This window comes from Fundulus heteroclitus, chromosome 10 (genome assembly GCF_011125445.2).
Source record: "Fundulus heteroclitus isolate FHET01 chromosome 10, MU-UCD_Fhet_4.1, whole genome shotgun sequence".
NCBI classification, from domain to species: Eukaryota; Metazoa; Chordata; class Actinopteri; order Cyprinodontiformes; family Fundulidae; genus Fundulus; species Fundulus heteroclitus.
In genome coordinates this window covers 6,462,712-6,473,341 of record NC_046370.1, presented here as the reverse complement: position 1 = coordinate 6,473,341, position 10,630 = coordinate 6,462,712, and positions in this window count along the sequence as shown.

Genomic DNA, 10,630 nt, shown 5'->3' with positions numbered 1-10,630 from the left:
ACTATGTGGAAATATTGACTGGATATCTCAAGAAATAAGCAAGTAAGTTAAAGCTTAGGTATTCCATGCCTCTAATCAGGCCACTAAATGTGTTATTAGGAGGATTAAAGACAAGAAAGTTGATGTTCTGATCTCAGATCTTTGGCAATTTGTGGGTAGAGCTGAAAAGGTGTATTGGAGCAAGGCAGCCTAAAAATTGGACCCAGTTAAACTTTTATTTAATTATTTTTTTATTTTACTTTTTTGAGGACTGGGCCTAAATCCCAATAAACATTTATGAGAAGCTTGTGGAAGGACACATACAATTTGAGCCAAGTCTTGAATCTTGAAAGGCAATTCTATATTATACTAAGGAAGTGTACGTGTAGTTTTGGATAAAAATCTCTAAATACAGTTTGACCCGCAGATTTTGTCATTTAGCAGATAGAAATAGATTTGATCATCCTATCTGACATAAAACAGGAAAAAACTTGGTGTCATTTAATGTGAAACGATGAGAACAAATTTGTTTTGTGTGTTTTTAAACATTTGGTGTCACCTTTGTGCAATTATGGTTATATTTATATTTAAAGAACACAACAAATACAATAGAAAAAAGCAATAAAAGAAATTAAATTAAGTTAAAACAGGAGTAAAAATAAATATCATACCGTACTCAAACAAAGCTCCTTCAAACTTGCTCACATACCCAGTCTCAGCATACAGAATTATTGAATTTGACATTCCCTTTTTGTTTGTTTGTGTCTTTTTTATATATATATATAAAGTGGCAGAATCAACATTCAGCTCTCATGATGTAGATCCAAGGATTTTGCGGCAGGACAGAGGCAAACACGAGAGCGAAACATAAACCTTAGGCAAACACGAGGTGTGCGCGTGTCTGTGCGCCTGCATGCCTCTCGGACTGCCATGTGGAGTGTATACGCGGATGAGAGGTGGCGTTGCTAGGAGCACCAGGTTGTGTGCAGACAGTGGTAACAGAACAGAGACGGCAGCATCAGCAGCAGTCTGGCAGTGGAGAAGAAAGGAGTGGAGCAATGCCAAGAAGATTCCCCCTGAGAGGGAGAGAGAGAGAGAGACAGACAGAGAGAGAGAGAAGGAATTAGACAGACAGGAGAAGGAGAGGAAGCACAGAGAAGCCATGGTGATAGGAGCACGCTGATTGAGAAAAGGATAGTTTACACACTTAATATATATAAATATAATACTTCACAAACAACTGAGGGTCAATTAAAAAGTAAATCGGGGCAGTAATAGCTTTGAGGGCTATTCTTGCATGGATGCAACAAACACGGCAATGAAGCAGCAGGAGGGGGAAGATGGGTTAGGAAGAAAAAGAATGGGGAAGAGGGAGACAATCTGTTGGGGCTCTTGTTCTCCTTCCCTCCTCATGTCACCCATCAGTCAGAGAGGCTATTTCCAACCAGTTCGCGTCACTTCCTCACCCCTGCACGTTACCCTGCTGGGTCCTCTCCCCTGTTTTCTATTTGTCGTCTCCCTGTGCAGTTTCTCTTTCCCGCTTCCTCCTTTTTTCCCCCGTATTCCGCCTTTAAAACGGAAAGAGCCGTGTGAACAGCCCATGCAAATGAGATGGTTATTACCCCACTGCTCATCAAGCCGCGCAGAGGAGACATTAATAGGCTGATGAATATGCATGTGAATTTGTTAATTAAGTTAATTATTCTGCTGAAAATGCATTCGTCTTCCAAGGACATCTTCCCCAGGATTTCAACCTGCTCCGCTCATTAGTCATGCAATATTTCATACACAGAGTGAGAGAGGGAGGCAGACAGTGGGAGGGAGAGCCGAGACAATGTGTTTTCAGCCGGGGCTGTAAAAGTATGGGGTAAAAATAATGCATTTCGGTGTCATCAGCCGCTCACAATGGGATGTGCAATAACCGCCCGCAATAGCAAACCATCACATTGGTTTTCAGTTATGGCACATTATGCTTAAAAAGTCCTAGCAGGAGTTTTCCGCATCTATTTTTTGCACTTGCTTCCACCTCACTGGTTACTTCTCCCTAATTGCTTATTAAAACCCTCTTAAATGAACTTTTTTTGCCAACTTTCCAACACATTAATTAATTGTTGTAGCCAATTAAGTGCCGTTGTGCAAATGAGCCTCATCACAAATGGTCCTATAGGGCTAACCCCTCCTTTTTCCATCTCTCTCTCTCCTCGTCTCCTGCTCTTCCCTCACTTCACCACGCTCCCTCCCCCCCTGCTCATCTTCCCAGCTGCCCCACACACTTCAAGGCAGTCGGTGCCAAAAAGCAGAAACTGTGTCCTGATAATGCTTCACTGTTTCCTGGACCCCTTCCAGGCTTTACGCTCGCTGATCTCAAACTTGTACATTGTAGGTGAAAAGCAAACGGCTCGGTTGATTCCTTTTGTCTGGAACATTTCTACAAAGAGCATCTCAATAGGACCACTTCTCATCCAAGCACTAAACCGTACAGAGAAATCTGTTGATTGCAGTGTCTGCTTAATTTGTGTGGTGGCCACAGCTTGTCAAGGAGGCTTGTACGCATCAAATAGTTTATCTTCATTCACAGCAGGTAAGATACCAGGTTACCTAGAGAGGCTGTGAAAGAAGGAGGGTAATCAACTTCAAAGAGCTCCATAAGGTTGCCAAGATGTTTGCATATCAGCATCCCAGCTCAGAAACCCGAAAACATGCTGGAGAATGAGCTGTTAAACAAATCCACTGACAACACAATACTGCAAAAAAGACAAAGAAGCGGGGGAAAAAAACATCCTGCTCAAGTGCAAGCATGAATGTATGAATGTCGCGTTGTAGAGTAAGATGTTCTATCTTCGCTGATAAAACACCACAAATGTCAAATGTTTTCACAAAATGAATTTAAAAAAATGAAAAAGAAACTTAGTACATGAATCATGATCATTCATTTATGTTTGAAAAAGCATAACTTCCAGATGCACTTTAATATTGATCTAATGGCACTTTTTTTTTTAGGTTAAGGTTGTTCAATTTCACATACGGAGTTCCTCAAAGGCTCCACTCTCAGGCCACATTTTTCATTACTGCAAGATGAAACAACCACATAGACTATACAATTGACAATCTTAACATGATCTGATACAAACGACAATATCAGCTAAAAGACACTAAATACAACAGATGAGTGCTTTGAAAGAAGAAAAACAAAAATGTGATAATAAATCATTGGCATTTGGACCATTCTATGATGTATATATTTTGTTTTGGGGGCACTTTTCTTCAATATCTCAAATATTTTAGTACCATATTTTCTGTTAACACATGCATACTGATGACAGTCAGCAGTTATTTCTGTGTCACCACATGACCACAGTGATTTAAAGTCATTGAATCAGTGTGTCCATAATATCATGAAAGGATAGGTTAGCTTTTCCTTTGGCTAATGCAAAAATATTGAAGTAATTGTTTTTAGAAATCTGCACGCAGCTAGATTGGGGCTATGTGCCACAAACCATGCAAGAAACCTCTGTGTCATTCTGGACTCTATATTTTAAAAATCGAGTACAGTCTTTTACAGAGTCTGCCTATTACTATCTTAATACACTGTCAGAGTGCAGGGTCTCTTATCAAAACCTGCACATGCCTTTACTCCAAGTGACTTAGATTATTGTGATGGTGTCTCTACTGGTCTGTAAATAATCGATCAAGCAGGTACAGCTCATTCATGCTCTTGCTGCTAGAGACCTGACCAATTAGATTATTAACAAGTCCTTAAATCACTGCAGTGGCTCCCTGTTTCTGAAAGGGTAGACTTAAAGGGTACATATCATGCAAAATACATTTTTTGGCCCTTAAATACATTTTGCTGTGTACTGGTATGCTCTAGAAAAGGAAATGAAATGTTAAAGCCATAGCTGGTAATCCTCTTCAGAAACACTTTTTGTAATACTGGGCAAAATGGTCATTCCATCCTGTAGTCAATACATTAGGGATTCACAAAAAGGAGCTTTAAAAAATGGTTTTCTGTGAGAGCAGCAGGCCTGTAAAAACTCAGAGTTTGGTTCCTGCTTTCACTCCCCTCTGTACCTCCAGTTCCAGGGGTATCACCTTATCTATTGGTTGTCCCACATGCCAATCATTCTGACACGCTCAAGTAACGCCAATGTGTGTGCTCGTTCCTTCATAGTTTCCGCTTGGTTTTTTGAACAATTACCTCACAGTATTCCCTGCTGGGTTGCTGAGCAAGTTCATGGACTTCCGGCTTACCAACTTCGTAAATCCACCATTTTTTATTTCTCTGAGCAATTTTGTAGTCCAGGTTGAAGGAACCTGAAGCTACAAGCAGACCAAAAATCTTTGGTTGTTCATTACTTCATCCCCAAGCTTACAAAAAAGTGGACGCTCTGCGACCTGGAGGAGGGCAGGATGTGAAAATGCTTGTTTGAGATTTAGAGACCGCACCAAAATGAGTTGCTCTGAGACGCACCTCTGGCAAGGAATAAAAGGGGGGAACATTAACGAGGAATTTAGACCAAAGCATTGCAGCTCCACTTTATATACTAAATTATTTAAATGTGAAAAGGAAGAACTGAAAAGCATGATATGTCCCTTTTAAACATTTGAAATTAAACAATAAAATACTGAATGGCCTTGGGTCAAAGATATTTTAGAGTTGATTGTCGGGTTTCTACCACTTAAGCCCCTCAGGTCATCAAAGACCTGTTCACTCAGTGTTCTCAGGAGCAAACCTTCACAGGGGAAGAAAACACTTCGTTTCTCAGCTCTGGAACTTCCTGATAACTTGGGATATGCAGAAACGGCTTACTGCTGCTTCTTTGTGAACGTAAAATATTTCTGAAGTTTCAGGTAATGTGATCTTATCTTAGCTATTTTTTGGTTTTATTTAGCATTCCCTTCTATTCATTAGATGCTTGTATTGCATTCATAGTCTTTTAATGTTCTTGTTTTGAAATGTTCTTGTCTTTTATCTTCCTGTAAATTCTATTAAATAATAATAATAATAATAATACATTTTATTTAAAAGGCGCCTTTCTAGACACTCAAGGTCGCCGTACAGAAGGGTAAAAAACAGAATGTCAGGAACAGAATCAAAACAAAAAACATTTAAAAAATAAATAAAAAATAAATAAATACCAAGGCTGGGACAGGGAAATTGATAATTAAAGAGAATAGGCGGTCTTAAACAGATGATAAAAAATACTATATCAATTCAAAAGCAAAATTAAATGTTGTGGTAAGGCGTTCTACTGAAGTTTCTTTAAGGATGGTGCTGGGTGTGGAGATGGGTCTTAGCAGGAAGGATCTTCGGATTTGTAAGGTGGTGAAGGACTGCAGTCTCTCAGTCTGTAAAGGCTGAAATAAGAAGCTCCTTCACCACCCTCGCTTCTACTCCCTTGATTGAAATGGTGTTTCCTTTTATCCTGTGCCTACTGAAATCTATTGTTTTCCTCACATTCAATATCAGATGACTGTTTCCACACCATGACACATAGATTACTGTTTCCACCAGCACTCAGCATTTTTCCCATTTCTGATCCACTCAACAATTGCAGAGAATGCAACGGTGAGAGTACAGTCCCCTGTGGTGATCCTGAGCAGCTGACAACCTGGTAAAGCACTCAACCCTTCCAAGTGCTTTGAATTTTATTTTGTATGAATGGTTCTGTACATATTTTCTTCCTTTGTATAATTAATAACTTTTTTTGGATTATGTTATTCTCACACAATGGTATTCAGATAAGGTTTTTATGTGGTCCGAAGCACCTGTTAAAGGGATCCAAGATTGTAACAATAGATTTTAGTTGAGAAATATCGATTATAGACATAAAAACAATACAGTAAAAATACTGTACACTGTTTAGTTTTAATACATTTAAATAAAATATTGTCACTCGGACGTCACCATGTTGTTTACACCACAATGCCTTCTGGGCAAACGACGTATGCTAGGTCCTTTAGCGCTAGCTCCGTCCAGCCAAAACAGCAATGAGTTACATTAAACCTTTTCAGTTTGAACCGGAGCGCATTAAAATTGATGACCATATAGTAGCAGCAGCAGTAATAATAATAATATAATATAATATAATAACACTTGCTTGGGATCTGACGGGTCCAGTCTTCGAGTTGTTAACACCTGTTTATGATCTGGTATTTGTTCGGGTGTCAGGTCCGTGATTTCACATTTGTTACCGGCAGCAGTGGCAGTAGCGTCATTATTTAAAAAGACTTCCAGTGTTGCCTGTCTCTTAATGTTTCTCCCAGCGTCTTTCGCTTGCAACGAAGCGAGGTTTAGGCATTGTATGAACAAAAATTGTCAGCATGGCAGCTGGTTTTAGCTTGCGAGGGTAACGCCCACCTGTTGGCTCCTTCATCAATTTTGTTCATTCAAGTGAACCCAGCATGCTTTGCGCAAGTGAAAATTGCCGACCTCGATGAATGAAAAATATAACAAAGGATATACAATTTTTGAAATAATTGTGAGTTTTTACGAATCCCAAACAGCATTTTTTAAGTTAATAGGAGAATTACAACATGTTCAACTTGTTATGGATCCCTTCAAAAGAAACTTTGGTCTTTTTATTATGAAAAATACATCTTTATGACATCTATGTGTTTTCAGGGTCATTGATTTGTTGCGTTTAGAGGCCTTCATAACAGAAAACGTTTTTCAGTGCCTTGCAAAAGTATTCTTACACTTACATTTTCTTTCATTACAACCACAAATTGCCAGGTGCTTCATTGGGATTTTATACAATATTCCCACACAAAGTAGTTCATAATTGTGAAGTGAAAAAAATGATACATGGCTTTCAAATTGATTTTCAGACATCTGAGTCAATGCTTTCTAATACCAACTTTTACTGAAAATACAGCTGCAGCTCTTTTGGGATTAGGTGATGAAAAAACAAACCCCCTAGAAACCTGTTTTATATGGGAATTTAAATTACATGTCCCGGTCAAAAATAACACCAAGGTTTTTTTTTACTTTATTACCAGAGGCCAGTTTAATGCCATCCAGATTAAGTGATTGATTAAGAATCTTATTTTCTAAATACTCAGGTCCAAAGATGACAGCTTCTGTCTTGTCAGAATTTAAAAGCAGAAAATGTTCAGTCATCCAGGTTTTGATGTCATCAAGGCATGCCTGTGGTCTAAGTAATTGATTGAATTTTTCAGGATGTATGGATAAATATAGCTGAGTGTCATCAGCATAACAGTGGAAATTAATCCCATGCTGTCTGATAATTTTGCCAATTGGAAGCATATATATAGTAAAGAGAATTGGCCCAAGGACTCAACCCTGTGGTACACTATAAGTGACTGTAAAGTTTGAAGAAAATGTATTATTTTCATGAACAAACTGGAAATGCTTTCCTCTTAGTCCCTACAGTATGTTCAAGTCTTTCTAGGAGAATATTGTGATCAACTGTATTGAATGCTGCACTGAGATCTAACAGGACAAGTACAATCCCTGGAGTTTGAAGAAGATTTATTATTAACATTAGCAAACTCTAATCTGTCAGATTAATAGGAGATACCTATCATGCAGTCTGTTGTTAAACTGATTGGAACATTTCTTCCTCATGTGTGAAACTGTTCTCGACGTATGAGCTGAACTTTCTTTTTTTTTTTTTGCCTCATGTCTAGCTTTGGCCACTCTGCTGCCATGCAGACATGGCACTGATACACTGACCACGAAGATTAGGGAAGATTTAGCTGCGGTGCCAGCCTCGCTCCCTGTGCCATGCCATCCCTCGGCGCAGCGGGGGGTCTCACTTGGCATGGCAAGGTGAACTAGCCTCTGATTGATGGGCATGGTTTCAGCCTGCTACTGTGCTCCCTGAGGCTCGTGCCTCTTTTTCTTTCTCCCACTGCTGTCTTGGCAGCGGCATCCAAATCCTCCTTCATACCAGGCAGCCAGCTAAAGCTCCTGGTGGGCACATCAATTACAGAGCGGCACCTCCCCTCTTTTCTCATGTCTATCTGTGGGTCTGTCTACTGTCTCAGACGATGCCAATCTGGTCCCTCTCCATCTCCTCTGCCTTCTAAAGCTGTCTCTTGTGAGTGTTGTTTTAAACTCCTGTTCATAAATACAGCTTTACATATGCACAAATGGACATGTATTCATGCACACACTCCCTGCTCCCTCTCACAGGCAGGTCATAATGGTTGGTGGGAAAACCCTCCCTCGAGAGCACTCATTGCCACAGGCTCAGCTGTACAATAGGCTCAGGTGTGTGCGTGTGCAGCATGTGCTTGTGAGTGCAAGGCATGACTGCCTTTGTAGTTTGTTTTTTTATTGAACAGTTTAATTAGACTAGATTTTGTTTTCGTTTTTTTTTAATTGGATTCAATATTAAAATGAAAATATGAGACAAAATACAATCATAAGCATTGATCTAGATATTTTAGGACAATAAACATATTTATTTCAACTTGCCTTTCGATTTTGAAGCTTGGTTCCTCTTAGAAAGATTAATCATTTACTTGCACCAGTGCGCCATCTAGAGTATTCGTGAAGACACTGTCGCGTCTTTTTCCTCAATACAATAAAATATAGCATATGATGATGACTAATTAAATACATATTTATTCATGCATGTTATTATTCAAATAAGGTGAAAAGTAAAAAAAAAAAATGTATTTTTTAAATGGCAGTAATTCGTTGAGTTTTAATGTGAAATTCAGAATGTATAAGTATAATTAATTATTTGTTGGACTATTTTGGGTTGTATTCAATTATTTCCATGTTCCTTTGTTGCAGTGCACCATGATACATTTTAAACAGCCTCTATGGTTTGTCAGATGGAATCTAGCATCTGATTGGTTAACCTAAACAGAAAGTCTACTTCACTGCTATCTGTAGCGCCATTATCCATGGCAGTGTTAGACCCACCCACTGACTTTAAATTGGTAATGACTAAGTCAGACCTCCCATTCTGCTCTACTCAACCACAAAAACTCAGCAAATGCTAATTTCATCATCTGTACCTGCCCAGTATGGTGCGTTAGGGATCTCTGCAGACACACACACACACACACACACACACACACACACACACACATATATATATATATATATATATATATATATATATATATATATATATATATATATATATATATATATATATATATATACATACATTTCTGATTTTTATGTTGTTGTTGGAATCAATAAGACTCACAGTCAGGGTGGACCAAGCACACCACTGATAAAAACAAATCATGAGCAGAAGAAAAACAACAATATTTTTTTTTAAATAAAAGAAATACTGTTTTTCCAGTATGGTTAATATACCTCTTGTGAACTGTAAGGATGCAAAATCTTTATTGATACTCTGGTGAGAAAATATTGTTCTTTCTTTTAGTTTATATGTCACGCCCGTCTTCTGAGAGTCTCTAAACCAGCGCATTAACGGCCCGTAGGTATGCCGTTATACAGTATTTTGGTGAGTGCCCACCTCTGACCGGAATATGTTGTTTCAGCTGAGCTAAAAGCAGTGTGGACCGGCAAGGTCCACGCGGCTCATGTCCATGGACAGAGTCATTTCAAGCCCTTGAGAAAGACAGGTAAAAAAAAAGTCCTTGTCATGATACATGCATTTTGCAAAAATAAAAAAAATTATGTTTTTTATATTAACAAATGTATTATTATTTAATAAATATTTTTTTTTGCCATTTTACTTGCATATTGACACCTCTGAGTAATAATAAAATAAATAAAAAAATAAAATAAATTATACCACCACACCTTTAAGTAAAAGTTGCCTTTAGTTTAAACTGGGACAACAGAAATTGAAATTAATCTTTTAATCTAAGGATGCACAATATATCTGCATTAACATAGGTATCAGCCAACGTTAATCATTTTTTAACATATTGGGACCAATTCCATGAGTAAAACTGAGTCAATATTAACATCCGATGTTAATTTCCATCTTGTTGCCATTTCTGTATGTACTTTGGTAAGGGGAGGTGTTTGGTCATTTGTTTGGACAGGTGACATTAATAATGATTGCAGGGTTTTTTACAGAAGCAATGTCAGCAGTGTGGTCGTTAGTTTTTTTTTTTTTTCCACTTTGTTGTTAGGGCAAGAAAATATGTATATTTATAATATTGGCAAATTATTGGCCATAACCGCAATATTAATATCAGATGCCAATATCAGCATATTTTATTCTATCTTTGAACAGACAAAGACACAAAACAGTGCAAGGTGCATCAATACAGTTTGTTAAAACGGCTGTTAATAAATGTAGTGGAACTTTGTTTTGAGTAATACTGTCTAATGAAATGTATTGAATATTGCCTGTAGTGTTATTTTAACAATTTGTGACACTTTTGGTCCCCAATAAGCAGTGAACCATTGAATAAATAGAACCTTGACAGCAAGCTGAATGATTGCAGTATTTCTGCATTAACAAACATGATAGAATCCGTCTTGTCCCCCTCCCATCTTAATCGTTAGGGCTTAGACCGGAAATGGTTCGGACCAATCATGTTGCTGTATTATGGTTTAAGGTGGGACATATTGCTGTGGTGAATGCAAGAGCTACAGAGCCTCACAGCAGAACCAAAATAAACTTGGAAGCACAGGAGGACGCATACGTGTAGCTGCAGCTATCACATTTGTTTTGTCCAA